This window comes from Spinacia oleracea, chromosome 1, assembly GCF_020520425.1.
Source record: "Spinacia oleracea cultivar Varoflay chromosome 1, BTI_SOV_V1, whole genome shotgun sequence".
NCBI lineage: Eukaryota > Viridiplantae > Streptophyta > Magnoliopsida > Caryophyllales > Amaranthaceae > Spinacia > Spinacia oleracea.
In genome coordinates, this window is record NC_079487.1 from 14,486,868 (window position 1) to 14,507,662 (window position 20,795).

Sequence of the window (20,795 nt, forward strand, 5' to 3'; positions counted from 1 at the left end):
TAAGTTTTGAAAGAAAAATAAGCCAAACACTTGCAAACACATTAACCGAATTTCCTAGTAACCTTAAGGGCGATTCTAGTTGGTCTAACTTGAGGCGGATCCGGACGTACTGTGGACTTTCTACGGAGGGACGACATTTGGAGTCCTAAAGACTTGTTCTTGTTCGGTTCGGGCGCAGCTAGGGAGGGCACGCTACAAAGCGTATGCTCCTAAATTATGCTAAATGATTATGTGTAAATATATAATATGCTTTCCTGGCTTTATGGTTTTTCCGCATGATTTATGTATTGTCATATGTATCATAACCTAACAGTGGTATCACGGGCCTCTTATTATTTTCATAATCTAAATTGCATGAACATGGTTAAATATTACAAATTTGCAAGAATTAAAAGGGGTGATTAATTTTCGTAATTGTTAATTAATTGCAAATTGCGTTTATTTAATTATACATACGCAGTTTTTCGGCAGTTTCTTCGTTACTCATCCAAATCGAGTGATTTTTGTGTCAATTCGGCATGTAAAAGGCATTCTAAAATTTTGACAAAACTAGTTTTTTTCGGCCGAACCCAGAATTATCAAATTCGAAGCCTAACTATGACTTTGCGGAGGTTTTAGTTTTTCGAATGCAAAATTTCGTAAATTTAAGAGGTTAAATTAAATATTTGTGATTCTTGTTGATAAATCTTGAATTTTTGATTGACCTATTGTATATGTATAACAAGTTTGAATGCCTAGCCTTGTTAATTATGCAATCTAATTTGTAATTATAATTAATTTGTTGAAAATTGGAATAATTTAGAATTAATTTAATTTTCATAATTAATTATAATTTAATTAGATACCTATGATTAAAAACCACCATAAAAAATGTAAATTTATGTTAAATTTTAAATTTTTATGACCTAGACTTGAATCCATGTTAATCTGAAATCAATTAAATAATAAATTTTCGATTTTTCGCCCTAAAATTATGAAATTAATATTATTTATTAATTTGTCATTAATTTTGAATATAAATATTTAATTTTTATGCGATTCGCTCATATAATTTGCACGCACAAAGCAATGGACGCTACGTGTTACCCTTAAGGGGTGTTGTATAGTGCGGGCATGCGACGACGAGCAAGGGAGCTCGTCGCCCATGCGGTACGAATGCAGCGAGCAAGGGCAGGGTGCACGAGCACAAGGCAGCAGCCCTGCCTTGTGTCGTGGGCTGTGAGCAATGGGCACATGGGCAAGGGCGAGACAAGGCACGAGCAGTCGCGTGTGGGCAGCAAGCGTGCAGCGCCACAGCGCGCACTGCCTCGTGCAAGCGTGCGGAGCCTTGCGCGCAGCGAGCGCAAGTATGCGTGCGACGAGCGCTGCGCCCAGCGATGGCGTGCAGCGTGCTTGTTGCGACGTGCGACGAGCGCTGCGCCCAGCGATGGCGAGCAACGTGCTTGTTGCGACGTGCGACGAGCGCTGCGCCCAGCGATGGCGAGCAGCGTGCTTGTTGCGACGTGCGACGAGCGCTGCGCCCAGCGATGGTCAGCAGCATGCTTGTTGCGACGAGCGCTGGCGCGCGCCTTGCGATGGGGAGCAGCAGCGATGCGACGCAGCGCATGGGGTGCGCGCACATGGCCAGCGATGGCTGTGTGCGTGTGGCCCATGGGCGTGCGTTGCGTGGGGTTGTTGCGTTGCAATTAGATCGTTTTGAAATTTTCATTTGAAATTTTCAGTTTACGTAATTTTAATTAATTTTAAAATTAATAATTTAAATTATTTTCTTGGATTTTAATTTTGAATATTGTAATTATGATAAATTTTATTTATTCTAATTATTTTACTAAAATTAAAATCATGAATTAATTTAAATACGACTGAAATTAAATTAAATTTGTGGATTCAATTATAAATTTATATGAGCTTTAAATTTTAATTAAATTTGTATGTTTCCGGTTAGACTAGAAATACATTTTTATGTTTAAAATTAGTAAAGCATATGAATTTATTGGTTTAAGTGGGAGCCCTTTTTAGTCATAAACTCTTGATTAGGTCTACAAATCTTTAAGGTTAAAACAACTTGATTAGAATTAATAAGGACTGAATAATTTGTAGATTATTGGTGCCCTTGATTAATTGCTGCAAATGTTTATGTGATGCATAATGTGTTTTACTAACCAGCTATGTGGGCCATTCATGATAATGAATGGGTGAATGGTATATATTGTATATGCACTGTTTTGCAGGTTATGAAGTGACTAGTATGGCCCAAATAGGATAGAAAATATGGTCTGCGTACCATTAATTTGAATGTAATTGGTCTAAAGTACCAAAGTTGTTTTTTAATTCAAATATGGTCTGCGTACCATCAAATAGTTGTAATTAGTTTAATTATAGCTTATCCTATTTTAAGAAAATGGTGCCTCCCACGGAGATTTTCGAGACGGACTTTGAAGTTGAAGCTTCAAGATGAAGTCGGGCCATACTAGATCACATTTATCTTATGCATGCTTTAAGTTATTTATTGCTTTAAATATGTCTTAATTATGCATGAGATTGTGGCTTAATTATGTTGCATGATTAAGGATTTTAGTTCACTTAAAATCTAACCAACATAGTAAGAGCCTTAAGTTCCAAACTTAAAAATTGAGTTAAAAGGTGCCATGCCAAAATATACACTTGCTTGGATATCCTTTACATCAATCTAGTAATAGTTTTCGCTCAGCGAGGTGTTACTTATTGGTCCTAAAGGGGCAAGGTACACAAATAATTGTGAGTACATGTTAGTTTTGGTGAAACTCAACGATATAAGTAAGGAGCCCTTTTATGTCGTGGCAAAATCGATAGGTTTACCTAATAAGTTCTTAGACGTACCTATCAACCAAGAATAGTTTCTAGACTATTAGCAAAAGGTTTTTGCTTACCTAAGATGTTTTAGGATTAAGTCGACAAACTGTGCTTAATTCTTCAATGATTTTAGGATCTTGGAATCATTTTATTCACACTGCCGGAACAATAAATTCGAATAAAATGCTAATAACTTGTTTGAATTGCATGATTGCTTTAATTTCAAGTTATTATTCATGATAAATATTTAGACTTTGCTTGCTTCAATGTATGTTTTAATTATTGTTTATAATTAAATATCTTGCACTGCAGTAAATCCTTTTAGAAAGGTAACAGTAAATTTCCTCGATTGGTAATGAATCCAAGAATGATTCACGAAAATGAGAGAAAATGAGCAATTTAAATGTACGTTTCTTTTAATGACTTTTATGGTTGTTTTCGAGTATCAAAATCGAATGGCAAACCAATTGGTGCTTGTGAATTCAAAATACAATAGATCATAAAGCATTGAGTTTAAACGCTCAGCCTTACCAATGGTTAACAACCTAATATCTTTGTCCATTTAATTCTCGAATAAGTCTAGTCCCTATACATTCGTATAGATCGATGCTTAGAGAACTTTAGAAGCTTCTGGTAAGATCATCTAGTTGAAACAAAATATTCAACATAAATTAAATGGTAAGAACCTTGTTGGAGTGACATTGGACATGTCTAACAAAGTATAAAAGTCAACACTAAAGAATTCAATTCTTAAGACTATAAGAAAGGGTACAAGAAATAGGAAAACGAGGAACAAATGAAAGGAATTTACGATTCCGTTTCTACCTATAAGTTTATGTTTAAAGAGAAGTGACCTAGCAATCAAACTTCCTTGGTATCATATACCGCTTGAGGTTCTTACTTCGGTAATAACTCAAACTATGGAAGCTAGGATACACTAATGACCTACAAGTGGGAAATGAAGCATGGCAATGCTACATTAGTTGTAGGGTCATCTAGTTTGTTTTAAGTCCTTTCAAAGGCTGGAACTTAATGGCTATTTTGTTCCATAATCAACATACCCAAATTTCTGTTTTCAAACACAGAAAGACTCACATTCAAGAAAAACAAAAACAATGTTTGTTTGTTTATTTGAATGAAATGGTCAATTACAGGTTGAGTCAATATGCTTGATTAAAACAAACAACTCTTTAAAGAACTTTACTAGGTTCAAATCAACCCCTTGATTTGAGTTCCACTAATCTTTGGCATTGTTGCTTAGACCATATCAACAAGTTAACATTCAAAAGCTCTATTTTGAAGGACTTTTGAAAGTTCATTGATTTCTAGATCAATGTAAGACGACCAGTCTTACTTGTTGAAAGTAACAAAAGATATGAACTATTGTTAGAACGCCTAGACAATAGAGTTCAAAGCTAAAGAAAGATTTTATGACTTTATTATTTCACATGGATTTGAGTGAATATAGCTTTATTTACTCAAATGTGATATAAGTTGAATCTGTTTGGCTAGTTCAAAGATTCAGAAGTATAAAATCCCCCTGGCAAGAAATCATAAAGATCTAGGTTAGATCATGTTGATGATTACTTGAGACCAAATATGATCATCAATGATTGTGTGTTGTAATTTCACAATCTATGTCCATAAGATATGGCATATCTTAGTTGGAATAATCGAAGTCAATTATTACTTGATTCGATTAATGATGAATCATAAAGAATTTTCCTGTAATTTCTAAAACAAAATGCTCAACTACCACCAAACTAAACCAAATTCGTCAAAGCTATTGAAAAGTAATTTCAGAATACCTTTTCATAATATATCTAAAGAGTTCCTAAACTCAGTGGGAGCTTAGTGTTTGTCATTCGACAAACTAAGGCCCAAATATAGATATATGTTTCATTGTGATTTATTCAAATGAGACACAAGGGTATTGTTTCTACCACGAATTTTTGAGAACATAGTGTTTGTTTGCTCGAAATAATGTCCTTTTGGAGATTCGTTTCCAAAATGACAAGTGGGAGAAAATAGACCTCGAAAGTCTTCGAGGCGAACAACAAACATAAACGGACATTCCGGAGGCTTTTCGAAGTGCTTCAGAAAATCCGAACTTATTCTTTAAGGACTTTAGAAGTGGCTTTAAAGAATAGACATCTCTTAAAAGACTTTACAAGTGCTTCAAGGATAACAAAATATTCAAAGGACTTTCAAGTGGCTATTGATATTCTATTGTTTGATGTTCTATACCCAAGTAGGCATAGAGTTCAAATCACTGAAACTATGAGATTCTTCTATTAGATAGTGAAGAAACATGGAGTTTAGGTCACTGAAACTATGCAATTCTTCTATTAGATAGTGAAGAAACCTACAACTTGCAGTCAAACTATCATGTAGATTAATGAGTTTGTGACCTGTAAGAAAGCTATGACGAAACCCAGATTCCCTAAAATGGTTAGAGGCCATATATAGACTCAAATGTTTTAAATGGTTAGAGGCCATAAAACATACTCAATGTTTTGATGACAAAATTGAAATTTTGTTGATTTGCAAGAATAGTTTCACACCTATTGGTTGCAAGTTTATTTTAAGGATAAAAACCATCAAACATGAAATTGTGTTAACATACAAAGCTAGATTAGTTGCTAAAGGTTACAAGCAAATTCATGGCATGGATTATGTTGAAACCTCATGCATAATCGTAATGCTCAAGTCTATAATTCAAGAAATGATTGCATATTGGTACATATGACAATTGGATGACAAAACGTATTCCTCAATCAAATGTTGGAAGAAAACTATGTACATGGCATGTCATAGGATTTGTGGATCCAAATAAATGCTTGAAAAGGAATGCTAACTTATGAAATCTAAGTACAGATTTAAGCAAGCAATTGGGAATTGGAACTGTATTTTAGTGAAGCTAATAAGCATTTTAGTTTCATAAAATGTACATGACTCTTATAGATATATAAGAAGTTTAGTGGGAGTACATAAAAACTTAATTGGTCTTGTGTGTATCACATACATATCTCTCTATTGTGAAATAACATTCAAATGCTAATGACTTAGATTTGAAATTATTCATCAATGATGGACCAAGGCGAAACTTAGTACATACTGGGTATTAAGATCTATTAACAAAGATCTTATGATTTTGTTTTGGATTAAGTGATGGAATTTACTAAATCAAACACGAAAGACTCCATTGGAGATATTCGACCCATATGAATAAATCTAAGTAAAGAATGTTTGAACTATGTATAAGCATTTGCTAAGTTAAAACATCAAAGGATCTAAGTGAGATTCTTAACCTATATTATATGTCAAAGAATTTAGCTGGATTCAGTATCTACTGAAATTGAATGAGCTAAAGTTACATGAATAGAATTCAATTGAGAATTATTCTGCAAAAGAATTTATCATGTATGATATAATATGAGGATCGCCAAAAATGTATCGTATGACTTTAGGCATGACGAACATATACCAATCTCTATTGATCTAAGTGAAGATCAACTAGATTGAGATCAAGAATACTTATGGTACTTAAAGAAGTACATAAGATTAGTTCTTGATTCAAGGAAATAAAGATATGCTAAATATTGATGCTAAATGCATAAACACTGGAAAAGGATCAAGAAAGATCCCTTTGGAGTTAACCATTGATAAGGACGAGCTATAGAGCATCGTGTTTTGAAATGGCAACATGGATTGGAGACCATGAGTTATTGCGTGGGAAATTAAATATTAATTTCTATGTTCTAAGAAATAGTTGGAAAGTGTTCCACATATCCGTGAACTTCTTGGATAAGAAAATCCAAATCAAAGCATCACTAGCAACCTATACAATTGAAGTAGAAGTACTTATTGCCTAAGAAGCAATAAATCTGAGTTGTTTACATTAAAAGTTCTTCACTGAACTTGGCTGGATCACATGTCTGCTGACTTGATGGTTCTTCATTGAAAAATGCGTAGAACCACTCTTGAAGCAAGAAAAGACTAGATCACAAAGTAAACATACTCAAAAGATCTTATCATCTATCTCGAAGAACATTCAATAAAAAGGATATTAAGATTAGCAAAGCATGATAACTAAACCTATGCAACAAGTGAGAAGCAACACTCACATTGTAGCACTGGAAATTAAGCATAGCTTTGAATTCCATGAACTGTTTTAAAGATGGGTTTGAGGCCCATGGTTGTAAAACATTGGGGTTGAACATTTATCATATATGAAATGTATTTTCATATTCTATTTAATCTTGGTTTAGTATTAAATGATGAGTCCCTTCAATTTGACGAAATATTCAAGATAGACTGTCAGGACCAGTCCTGTGACTAAGAAATGTCTATCAAGTGAACTTGAATGTCAAAGGTTGAAAATGGTCCCTAGTCGGAGTTTTCTATAAAATTGGACGCATAGAAAACGTTAGACGACTAGAATGCAAGATGACTAGTAGTTCTGTTTCTTGAACTATGTGGACATGGCAATGTCATAATCATTTGCATAGATACTTACTTTGGGAAGACTAGTATCGGACAAGACCTATGAAACTTTACTGTAAGAGATGAAAATCTGTCATAAGTAAATTTCATTAAAATTATTAGACACTAAATCCTCAATACCTGAGTGATTTGAGATTACTTGTTTGAGAACTGGTTGCTTTGACGTTGACCAACCGTCGCACCGTAAAAGGAGGCTATAAAGGCAACGCTCAGGTAATCACCTATCAAACGAAGTCTAATCTCAAGATGGCAAGATTGGGATTGTCCTCCCATAAATCGGGATGAGATGCTTAAAAGTTGTACAAGGCCACTCAGAGAGCTAGAAACTGTGAAATGCATGGTCGTGCTCAGATGAATCATAGGCTATGATTATCTGTTTATTTGATCAGTTGAACTCTGAAACCGAGAAACACCTCTGGACATGATAAAGATGACAACTCTTACCTTATGTTCAAGAGCAAGCATCGAGCGACAAAGGAATTAGGAAATGCACACTTGTCCTTAAGGACAAGTGGGAGACTGAAGGAAATAATGCCCTTGGTCCAAGTATGCATTCAATGTTAAGTCTAATAAATGCGGTTCAGTTTAATTAACAAGTTAATAATTCAGTGAGATCAAGTGAGCTTAATGCCTAGCTAGAGGCCGCTTCAGTTCAAGTGGAATTAATGATATTAATCCACAGCTTACTCTTGACTGAACCCGTAGGGTCACACAAATAGTACGTAAACGGATCAAGTATTTAATAGAATTAAATACTCTATCTATGGATATTCGGAATCGACAGATCTTGGTTTCAGTGGGAGCCGAACCCAGAATTCTCAAATTCGAAGCCTAACTATGACTTTCCGAAGGTTTTAGTTTTTCGAATGCAAAATTTCGTAAATTTAAGATGTTAAATTAAATATTTGCGATTCTTGTTGATAAATCTTGAATTTTTGATTGACCTACTGTATATGTTTAACAAGTTTAAATGCCTAGCCTTGTTAATTATGCAATCTAATTTGTAATTATGATTAATTTGTTGAAAATTAGAATAATTTAGAATTAATTTGATTTTCATAATTAATTATAATTTAATTAGAAACCTATGATTAAAAACCACCATAAAAATTGTAAATTTATGATAAATTTTAAATTTTTATGACCTAGACTTGAATCCATAATAATCGGAAATCAATTGGATAATAAATTTTCGATTTTTCGCCCTAAAATTATGAAATTAATATTATTTATTAATTTGTCATTAATTTTAAATATAAATTTTAATTTTTTATGCGATTCGTTCATATAACTTGCACGCACAAAGCAATGGACGCTTCGTGTTACCCTTAAGGGGTGTTGTATAGTGCGGGCATGCGACGACGAGCAAGGGAGCTCGTCGCCCGTGCGGCACGAATGCAATGAGCAAGGGCATGGTGCACGAGCACAAGGCAGCAGCCCTGCCTTGTGTCGTGGGCCACGAGCTATGAACAAATGGGCATGGGCGAAAGGCAAGCCAAGGCAGTCGCGTGTGGGCAGCAAGCGAGCTGCGCCACGACGCGCACTGCCTCGCGCAAGCGCGCGCAGCCTCGCGCGCAGCGAGCGCAAGCTCGCGTGCCACGAGCGCTGCGCCCAGCGATTGATCGCGCGCACAGCGAGCGATGGCTCGCGCGCTCAGCGAGCAATGGCTCGCGCGCACAGCGAGCAATGGCTCGCGCGCAGCGAGCGCTGCCGAGCGCGCACAGCGAGCGATGGCTCGCGTGCGTCGAGCGCTGGCGCGCGCGCAGCGAGCACCACAGCGTGCGATGGCTTGCGATGGAGATGCAGCAGCTATGCGACGAGCGCATGGGCTGCGCGCACATGGCCAGCGATGGCTGTGTGCGTGCGGCCCATGGGCGTGCGATGCGTAGGGTGTTTGCGTTGCGATTAGATCGTTTTGAATGTTTAATTTGAAATTTTTCAGTTTACGTATTTTTAATTAATTTTAAAATTAATAATTTAAATTATTTTCTAGGATTTTAATTTTGAATATTGTAATTATAATAAATTTTATTTATTCTAATTATTTTACTAAAATTAAAATCATGAATTAATTTAAATACGACTGAAATTAAATTAAACTTTTGGATTCAATTATAAATTTATATGAGCTTTAAATTTTAATTAAATTTGTATGTTTCCGGTTAGACTTGAAATACATTTTTATGTTTAAAATTAGTAAAGCATATGAATTTATTGGTTTAAGTGGGAGCCCTTTTAGTCATAAAACTCTTGATTAGGTCTACGAATCCTTAAGGTTAAAACAACTTGATTAGAATTAATAAGGACTGAATAATTGGTAGACTATTGGTGACCTTGATTAATTGCTGCAAATGTTTACGTGATGCGCGCATAATGTGTTTTACTAACCAGCTATGTGGGCCATTCATGATAATGAATGGGTGAATGGTATATATTGTATATGTACTGTTTTGCAGGTTATGAAGTGACTAGTATGGCCCAAATAGGATAGAAAATATGGTCTGCGTACCATTAATTTGAATGTAATTGGTCTAAAGTACCAAAGTTATTTTTTCAATTCAAATATGGTCTGCGTACCATCAAATAGTTGTAATTAGTTATAGCTTATCCTATTTGAAGAAAATGGTGCCTCCCACGGAGATTTTCAAGACGGACTTTGAAGTCAAAGCTTCAAGATGAAGTCGGGCCATACTAGATCACATTTATCTTATGCATGTTTTAAGTTATTTATTGCTTTTAAATATGTCTTAAAATGCATGAGATCAAAAGCTTGATTATGTTGCATGATTAAGGATTTTAGTTCACTTAAAATCTAACCAACATAGTAAGAGCCTTAAGTTCCAAACTTAAAAATTGAGTTAAAAGGTGACATGCCAAAATATACACTTGCTTGGATATCCTTTACATCAATCTAGTAATAGTTTTCGCTCAGCGAGGTGTTACTTATTGGTCCTAAAGGGGCAAGGTACACAAATAATTGTGAGTACATGTTAGTTTTGGTGAAACTCGACGATATAAGTAAGGAGTCCTTTTATGTCGTGGCAAAATCGATAGGTTTACCTAATAAGTTCTTAGACGTACCGATCAACCAAGAATAGTTTCTAGACTATTAGCAAAAGGCTTTTGCTTACCTAAAATGTTTTAGAATTGAGTCGACAAACTGTGCTTAATTCTTCAATGGTTCTAGGGTCTTGGAATCATTTTATTCACACCTGCCGGAACAATAAAATCGAATAAAATGCTAATAACTTGTTTGAATTGCATGGTTGCTTTAATTTCAAGTTATTATTCATGATAAATGTTTAGACTTTGCATGCTTCAATGTATGTTTTAATTATTGTTTATAATTAAATATCTTGCACTGTAGTAAATCCTTTTAGAAAGGTAACAGTAAATTTCCTCGATTGGTAGTGAATCCAAGAACGATTCACGGAAAAGAGAGAAAGTGAGCAATTTAAAATGTACGTTTCTTATATCGACTTTTATGGTTGTTTTCGAATATCAAAATCGAATGGCAAACCAATTGGTGCTTGTGAATTCAAAATACACTGTAGTTTTGAGATCATAAAGCATTGAGCTTAAACGCTCAGCTTTACCAATGGTTAACAACCTAATATCTTTGTCCATTTAATTCCCGAATGAGTCTAGTCCCTAGACATTCGAATAGATCGATACTTAGAGAACTTTAGAAGCTTCTGGTAAGATCATCTAGTTGAAACAAAATATTCAACATAAATTAAAATGGTAAAGAACCTTGTTGGTGACATTGGACATGTCTAACAAAGTATAAAAGTCAACACTAAAGAATCCAATCCTTAAGACTATAAGAAAGGGTACAAGAAATAGGAAAACAAAGGAACATATGAAAGGAATTTACGATTCCGTTTCTACCTATAAGTTTATGTTTAAAGAGAAGTGACCTAGCAATCAAACTTCCTTGGTATCATATACCGCTTGAGGTTCTTACTTCGGTAATAACTCAAACAATGGAAGCTAGGATACACTAATGACCTAAAAGTGGGAAATGAAGCATGGCAATGCTACATTAGTTGTAGGGTCATCTAGTTTGTTTTAAGTCCTTTCAAAGGCTGGAACTTAATGGCTATTTTGTCCCATAATCAGCATACCTAAATTTCTGCTTCAAACACAGAAAGACTCACATTCAGAAGAACGAAAACAATGCTTGTTTGTTTGTTTATTTGAATAAAATGGTCATTTACGGTTTGAGTCAATATGCTTGATTAAAACAAACAACTCTTTAAATAAAAACTTTACTAGGTTTAAATCAAACCCTTGATTTGAGTTCCATTAATCTTTGGCATTGTTGCTTAGACCATATCAACAAGTTAACATTCACAAGCTCTATTTTAATGGACTTTTGAAAGTTTGTTGATTTCTAGATCAACTTAAGACAAGCTAGTCTTACTTGTTGAAAGTGACAAAGAATATGAACTATTGTTAGAGCGCCTAGACGATAGAGTTCAAAGCTAAAGAAAGGTTTTATGACTTTATTATTTCACATGGATTTGAGTGAATATAGGTTTATTTACTCAAATGTGATATAAGTTGAATCTGTTTGGCTAGTTCAAAGATTCAGAAGTATAAAATCCACTTGGCAAGAAATCATAAAGATCTAGGTTAGATCATGTTGATGATTACTTGAGACCAAATATGATCATCAATGATTGTGTGTTGTAATTTCACAATCTAGGTCCATAAGATATGGCATATCTTAGTTGGAATAATCGAAGTCAATTAGTACTTGATTCGATCAATGATGAATCATAAAGACTTTTCCTATAATTTCTAAAACAAAATGCTCAACTACCACCAAACTAAACCAAATTCGTCAAAGCTATTGAAAAGTAATTTCAAAATATCTTTTCATAATATATCTAAAGACTTCCTAAACTCAGTGGGAGCTTAGTGTTTGTTATTGAACAAACTAAGGCCCCAAGTATAGATATATGTTTCATTGTGATTTATTCAAATGAGACACAAGGGTATTGTTTCTACCACGAATTTTTGAGAACATAATGTTTGTTTGCTCGAAATAATGTCCTTTTGGAGATTCGTTTCTAAAATGACAAGTGGGAGAAAATAGACCTCGAAAGTCTTCGAGGCGAACAACAAACATAAACGGACATTCCGGAGGCTTTTCGAAGTGCTTCAGAAAACCCGAACGTATTCTTTAAGGACTTTACAAGTGGCTTTAAAGAATAGACATCTCTTAGAAGACTTTACAAGTGCTTCAAGGAGAACAGAATATTCAAAGGACTTTTAAGTGGCTATTGATATTCTGTTGTTTGATGTTCTATACCCTAGTAGGCATAGAGTTCAAGTCACTGGAACTATGAGACTCTTCTATTAGATAGTGACGAAACATAGAGATCAGGTCAATGAAACTATGAGATTCTTCTATTAAATAGTGAAGAAACCTACAACTTGCAGTCAATCTATTATCATATAGATTAATGAGTTTGTGACTTGTAAGAAAGCTATGACGAAATATAGATTCCCTAAAATGGTTAGAGGCCATATATAGACTATATGTTTAAATGGTTAGAGGCCATAAAACATACTCAATGTTTTGATGACAAAATTGAAATTTTGTTGATTTGCAAGAATAGTTTCACACCTATTGGTTGCAAGTTTGTTTTAAGGATAAAAACCATCAAACATGGAATTGTGTTCACGCACAAAGCTAGATTAGTTGCTAAAAGGTTACAAGCAAATTCATGGCATGGACTGTGTTGAAACCTCATGCATAATCGTAATGCTCTAGTCTATAATTCAAGCAATGATTGCATATCGGTACATATAGCAATTGGATGACAAAACAATTCCTCAATAAAATGTTGGAATAAACTATGTACATGGTATGTCATAGGATTTGTGGATCCAAATAAATGCTTGAAAAAGAAAGCTAGCTTATGAAATCTAAGTACAGATTTAAGCAAGCAATTGAGAATTAGAAATGTATTTTAGTGAAGCTAATAAGTATTTTAGTTTCATAAAATGTACATGATTCTTATAGATATATAAGAAGTTTAGTGGGAGTACATAAAACTTAATTGGTCCTATGTGTATCACACACATATCTCTCTATTGTGAAATAACATTCAAATGCTAATAACTTAGGTTTGAAATTATTCATCAATGTTGGACCAAGGCGAAACTTAGTGCATACTGGGTATTAAGATCTATTTACAAAGATCTTATATTAATGTTTTAGATTAAGTAATGGCATTTACTAAATCAAACACGAATGACTCCATTGGAGATATTCGACCCATATGAATAAATCTAAGTAAAGAATGTTTGAACTATGTATAAGCATTTACTAAGTTAAACATCAAAGAGTCTAAATGAGATTCTTAAACCTATATTATATGTCAAAGAATTTAGCTGGATTCAGTATCTGCTGAAATTGAATGAGCTAAAGTTACATGAATAGAATTCAATTGGGAATTATTCTGCAAAAGAATTTATCATGTATGATATAATATGAGGATCGCCAAAAACGTATCGTATGACTTTAGCCATGACGAACATATACCAATCTCTATTGATCTAAGTAAAGATCAACTAGATTGAGATCAAGAATACTTATGGTACTTGAAAAGGTACATAGGAATAGTTCTTGATTCAAGGAAATAAAGATATGCTAAATATTGATGCTACACACATAAACACTGGCAAAGGATCAAGCAAGACTCTTTGGAGTTAACCATTGATAAGGACGGGCTATAGAGCATCGTGTTTTGAAAATGGCAACATGGGTTGGAGACCATGAGTTGTTGCGTGGGAAATTAAAATAATAATTTCTATGTTCCAAGATATAGTTGGAGAATCTTCCACATATCTATGAACTGCCTGGATAGGTAAATCCAAACAAAGCATCACTAGCAACCTATACAGTTGAAGTAAAAGTAATTATTGCCTAAGAAGCAATAAAACGGGGTTGTTTAAAGTTCTTCACTGAACTTGGGTAGATCACCTATCTGCTGGCTTGATGGTTCTTCATTGAAAAATGCGTAGAACCACTCTTGAAGCAAGAAAAACGTCTGCTAACTTGATGGTTCTTCATTGAAAAATGAGTAAAACCACCATCGAAGTAAGAAAGACTAGATCACATAATAAACAAACTCGAAAAGATCTTATCATCATATCTCGAAGAACATTCGATGAAAAGGATATTAAGATTGGAAAAGCATGATAACTAAACCTATGCAACAAGTGAGAAGCAACACTCACGTTGTAGCACTGGAAATCAAGCATAGCTTTGAATTCCATGAATTGTTTTAGAAGATGGGTTTGAGGCCCATGGTTATAAAACATTGGGGTTGAACATTTATCATATATGAAATGTATTTTCATATTCCATTTAATCTTGGTTTAGTATTAAATGATGAGTCCCTTCAAATTTGACGATATATTCAAGATAGACTGTCAGGACCAGTCCTGTGACTAAGAAATGTCTATCAAGTGAACTTGAATGTCAAAGGTTGAAAATGGTCCCTAGTCGGAGTTTTCTATAAAATAGGACGCATAGAAAACGTTAGACGATTAGAATTCAAGATGACTAGTAGTTCTGTTTCTTGAACTATGTGGACATGGCAATGTCATAATCATTTGCATAGATACTTACTTTGGGAAGACTAGTATCGGACAAGACCTATGAAACTTTACTGTAAGAGATGAAAATCTGTCATAAGTAAATTTCATTAAAATTATTAGACACTAAATCCTCAATACCTGAGTGATTTGAGATTACTTGTTTGAGAACTGGTTGCTTTGACGTTGACCAACCGTCGCACCGTAAAAGGAGGCTATAACGGCAACGCTCAGGTAATCACCTATCAAACGAAGTCTAATCTCAAGATCACAAGATTGGGATTGTCCTCCCATAAATCGGGATGAGATGCTTAAAAGTTGTACAAGGCCACTCGGAGAGCTAGAAACTGTGAAATGCATGGCCGTGCTCGGATGAATCATAGGCTATGATTATCTGTTTATTTGATCAGTTGAACTCTGAAACCGAGGAACACCTCTGGACATAATAAGGATGACAACTCTTACCTTATGTTCAAGAGCAAGCATCGAGCGACAAAGGAATTAGGAAATTCACACTTGTCCCTAAGGACAAGTGGGAGACTGAAGGAAATAATGCCCTTGGTCCAAGTATGCATTCTATGTTAAGTCTAATAAATGCGGTTCAGTATTAATTAACAAGTTAATAATTCAGTGAGATCAAGTGAACTGAATGCCTAGCTAGAGGCCGCTTCAGTTCAAGTGGAATTAATGATATTAATCCACAGCTTACTCTTGACTGAACCCGTAGGGTCACACAAATAGTACGTAAACGGATCAAGTATTTAATGGCATTAGATACTCCATCTATGGATATTCGGAATCGACGGATCTTGGTTTCAGTGGGAGCTGAGATCGTCACAGGCAAGAAATGAATACTATGGAAACGATGATATTGCCGGAAACGGAAATATGGATCGTATCGGAAATATAAATATTATCTAAGTCGTAGATGTTGCCGGAAACGGAAACATGGTACGTGTCGGAAAATATTATCGGAAATGGAAATATTGCCAGAATCGGAAATATTGCCGGAAACGGAAATATTGTCAGAATCGGAAATATTATCGGAATCGGAAAATAATTCCGGAAACGGAAATATTAAATATTTGTTCGAAACGGAAATTGATTCCGGAATCGGAAATATTAAATATTGTTCGTATCGGAAATGAATTCCGGAACCGGGAATTTAATCGGAAGCGTATCGTACGAATTAGCATCGGACGAGGCCTGCTGGACGAAGGCCCAGCACGAAGTCGGGCCATCGCCCAGCAAGCCAAACGCGCGCCCAGCCAAGGCAGCGCCCAGGCCCACCGCAAGGCAGGGCCAGCGCGCGCCTAAGGCCATGGGCCTCGCTGCGTGGGCTGCTGCTCGCACGCACGCATGGGCGGCCCTCGTGGCTGCCGTGTGTGTGTGTGAGTTTGTGTTCATGCACGATTCCTAAAACTATTAGAATTAGTATATGATTAAATTCCTATTCCTAAAAGGATAAATTAATTAGAGTTCTTGTAGGATTCTAAGTTTAATTAATTCGTATCCTACTAGGATTCCAATTCCCTTTCCATAACTCTATAAATACGTGCCTAGGGTCACATATTTTCAGAGATTAATTCAAGTATTCAAAGTGAGTTTTGAGAGAAAAATTCAGCCACATTCCTTGCTCAATAGTGCCGAAAATTCTAGTACCTTAAGGGCGATTCTAGTTGGTCAATCTTAAGGCGGATCCGGACGTGCTGTGGACTATCTACGGAGGGACGACACTTGGAGTCCTAAAGACTTGTTCTTGTTCGGTTCGGGCGCAGCTAGGGAAGGCACGCAACAAAGAGTATGCATCTAAATTATGCTATATGATTATGTGTAAATAATATGTATTCCTGGCTTAATGGTTGTTTCCGCATGATTTATGTGTTGTCATATGTATCATAACCTAACACAAGTATGCATATAATATTAAGTCTAATAAATGCGGTTCAGTATTAATTAACAAGTTAATAATTCAGTGAGATCAAGTGAGCTGAATGCCTAGCTAGAGGCCGCTTCAGTTCAAGTGGAATTAATGATATTAATCCACAGCTTACTCTTGACTGAACCCGTAGGGTCACACAAATAGTACGTAAACGGATCAAGTATTTAATGGCATTAGATACTCCATCTATGGATATTCCGAATCGACGGATCTTGGTTTCAGTGGGAGCTGAAATCGTCACAGGCAAGAAATGAATACTCCGGATACGATGATATTGCCGGAAACGGAAATATGGATCGTATCGGAAATATAAATATTATCCAAGTCGTAGATGTTGCCGGAAACGGAAACATGGTACGTATCGGAAAATATTATCGGAAATGGAAATATTGCCAGAATCGGAAATATTGCCGGAAACGGAAATATTGTCAGAATCGGAAATATTATCGGAATCGGAAAATAATTCCGGAAACGGAAATATTAAATATTTGTTCGAAACGGAAATTGATTCCGGAACCGGAAATATTAAATATTGTTCGTATCGGAAATGAATTCCGGAACCGGGAATTTAATCGGAAGCGTATCGTACGAATTAGCATCGGACGAGGCCTGCCGGACGAAGGCCCAGCACGAAGTCGGGCCATCGCCCAGCAAGCCAAACGCGCGCCACAAGCCCAGCCAAGGCAGCGCCCAGGCCCACCGCAAGGCAGGCCCAGCGCGCGCCAAGGCCACGGCTGCGTGGGCCTCGTGGCGTGGGCTGCTGCTCGCACGCACGCGCATGGGCGGCCCTCGTGGCTGCCGCGTGTGTGTGTGTGTGTGTTTGTGTTCATGCACGATTCCTAAAGCTATTAGGATTTGGTATATGATTAAATTCCTATTCCTAAAAGATAAATTAATTAATTAGAGTTCGTATAGGATTCTAAGTTTAATTAATTCGTATCCTACTAGGATTCCAATTCCCTTTCCATAACTCTATAAATACGTGCCTAGGGTCACATATTTTCAGAGATTAATTCAAGTATTCAAAGTGAGTTTTGAGAGAAAAATTCAGTCATATTTCTTACCTAAGAGTGCCGAAAATTCTAGTACCTTAAGGGCGATTCTAGTTGGTCAATCTTAAGGCGGATCCGGACGTGCTGTGGACTATCTACGGAGGGACGACACTTGGAGTCCTAAAGACTTGTTCTTGTTCGGTTCGGGCGCAGCTAGGGAAGGCACGCAACAAAGAGTATGCATCTAAATTATGCTATATGATTATTTGTAAATAATATGTATTCCTGGCTAAATGGTTGTTTCCGCATGATTTATGAATTGTCATATGTATCATAACCTAACACAAGCAAGACCCTTTGGAGTTAACCATTGACAAGGACGGGCTAAAGAGCATCGTGTTAATGGCAACATGGATTGGAGACCATGAGTTGTTGCGTGGGAAATTAAATATTAATTTCTATGTTCTAAGATACAGCTGGAAAATATTCCACGTATCTGTGAATTGCTTGGATAAGTAAATCCAAACAAAGCATCACTAGCAACCTATACAGTTGAAGTAAAAGTACTTATTGCCTAAGAAGCAATAAAACAGGGTTGTTTACATTAAAGAGTTCTTCACTGAACTTGGGTGGATCACATGTCTGTTGGCTTGATGGTTCTTCATTGCAAAATGCGTAGAACCACTATCGAAGTAAGAAAGACTAGATCACATAATAAACAAACTCAAAAGATCTTATCATCATATCTCGAAGAACATTCGATGAAAAGGATATTAAGATTGGCAAAGCATGATAACTAAACCTATGCAACAAGTGAGAAGCAACACTCACATTGTAGCACTGGAAATCAAGTATAGCTTTGAATTCCATGAACTGTTTTAAAGATGGGTTTGAGGCCCATGGTTGTAAAACATAAGGGTTGAACATTTATCATATATGAAATGAATTTTCATATTCCATTTAATCTTGGTTTAGTATTAAATGATGAGTCCCTTCAATTTGACGAAATATTCAAGATAGACTGTCAGGACCAATCCTGTGACTAAGAAATGTCTATCAAGTGAACTTGAATGTCAAAAGTTGAAAATGGTCCCTGGTCGAAGTTTTCTATAAAGATGGACGCATAGAAAACGTTAGACGACTAGAATGCAAGATGACTAGTAGTTCTGTTTCTTGAACTATGTGGACATGACAATGTCATAATCATTTGCATAGATACTTACTTTGGGAAGACTAGTATCGGACAGACCTATGAAACTTTACTGTAAGAGATAAAAATCTGTCATAAGTAAATTTCATTAAAATTCTTAGACACTAAATCCTCAATACCTGAGTGATTTGAGATTACTTGTTTGAGAACTGGTTGCTTTGACGTTGACCAACCGTCGCACCGTAAAAGGAGGCTATAAAGGCAACGCTCAGGTAATCACCTATCAAACGAAGTCTAATCTCAAGATCGCAAGATTGGGATTGTCCTCCCATAAATCGGGATGAGATGCTTAAAAGTTGTACAAGGCCACTCGGAGAGCTAGAAACTGTAAAATGCATGGTCGTGCTCGGATGAATCATAGGCTATGATTATCTGTTTATTTGATCATTTGAACTCTGAAACCGAGAAACACCTCTAGACATAATAAGGATGACAACTCTTACCTTATGTTCAAGAGCAAGCATCGAGCGACAAAGGAATTAGGAAATGCACACTTGTCCCTAAGGACAAGTGGGAGACTGAAGGAAATAGTGCCCTTGGTCCAAGTATGCATATAATATTAAGTCTAATAAATGCGGTTCGGTATTAATTACCAAGTTAATAATTCAGTGAGATCAAGTGAGCTGAATGCCTAGCTAGAGGCCGCTTCAGTTCAAGTGGAATTAATAATATTAATCCACAGTTTACTCTTGACTGAACCCGTAGGGTCACACAAATAGTACGTAAACGGATCAAGTATTTAATGGCATTAAATACTCCATCTATGGATATTCGGAATCGACGGATCTTGGTTTCAGTGGGAGCTAAGATCGTCATAAGCAAGAAATGAATACTCCGGAAACGATGATATTGCCGGAAACGGAAATATGGATCGTATCGGAAATATAAATATTATCCAAGTCGTAGATGTTGCCGGAAACGGAAACATGGTACGTGTCGGAAAATATTATTGGAAATGGAAATATTACCGGAATCGGAAATATTGCCGGAAACGGAAATATTGTCAGAATCGGAAATATTATCGGAATCGAAAAATAATTCGGGAAACGGAAATATTAAATATTTGTTCGAAATGGAAATTAATTCCGGAATCGGAAATATTAAATATTGTTCGTATCGGAAACGAATTCCGAAACCGGGAATTTAATCGGAAGCGCATCGTACGAATTAGCATCGGACGAGGCTTGCTAGACGAAGGCCCAACACGAAGCCAGGCCCGCGCCCAGCAAGCCAAGCGCCCAACACGAAGGCCACAGCCTCGCTAGGCCCAACGCAAGGCCAGGCCCAGCAAGGCCGTAGGCGCGCGCGGAGCAGGTGCTCGTGGGCTGCGAGCAGTGACTGCTCGTGTGGGCCGCAAGGCCTGCGCGGGTGGTGCGATGCTCGTAGTCGTGCAACACTCGTGTTCGTAACGAATCCTAATCCTATTGGAATTCGTGCATTGATTAAATCCTAATCCTAAAAGATTAAATTTATTATTTAGAGTTCTAATAGGATTCTAATTAATAAATCCATATCCTAGTAGGATTACAAATCCTTTTCCATATCTCTATAAATAAGTACCTAGGGTCACAATTTATAGAGACAATTGAAGTATTCGAAAGGTAAGATTTGGAAGCAAAATCAGCCAAACACTTGCAACCCAAAATAGCCGAAATTCCTAGTAACCTTAAGGGCGATTCTAGTTGGTCAAGCTTAA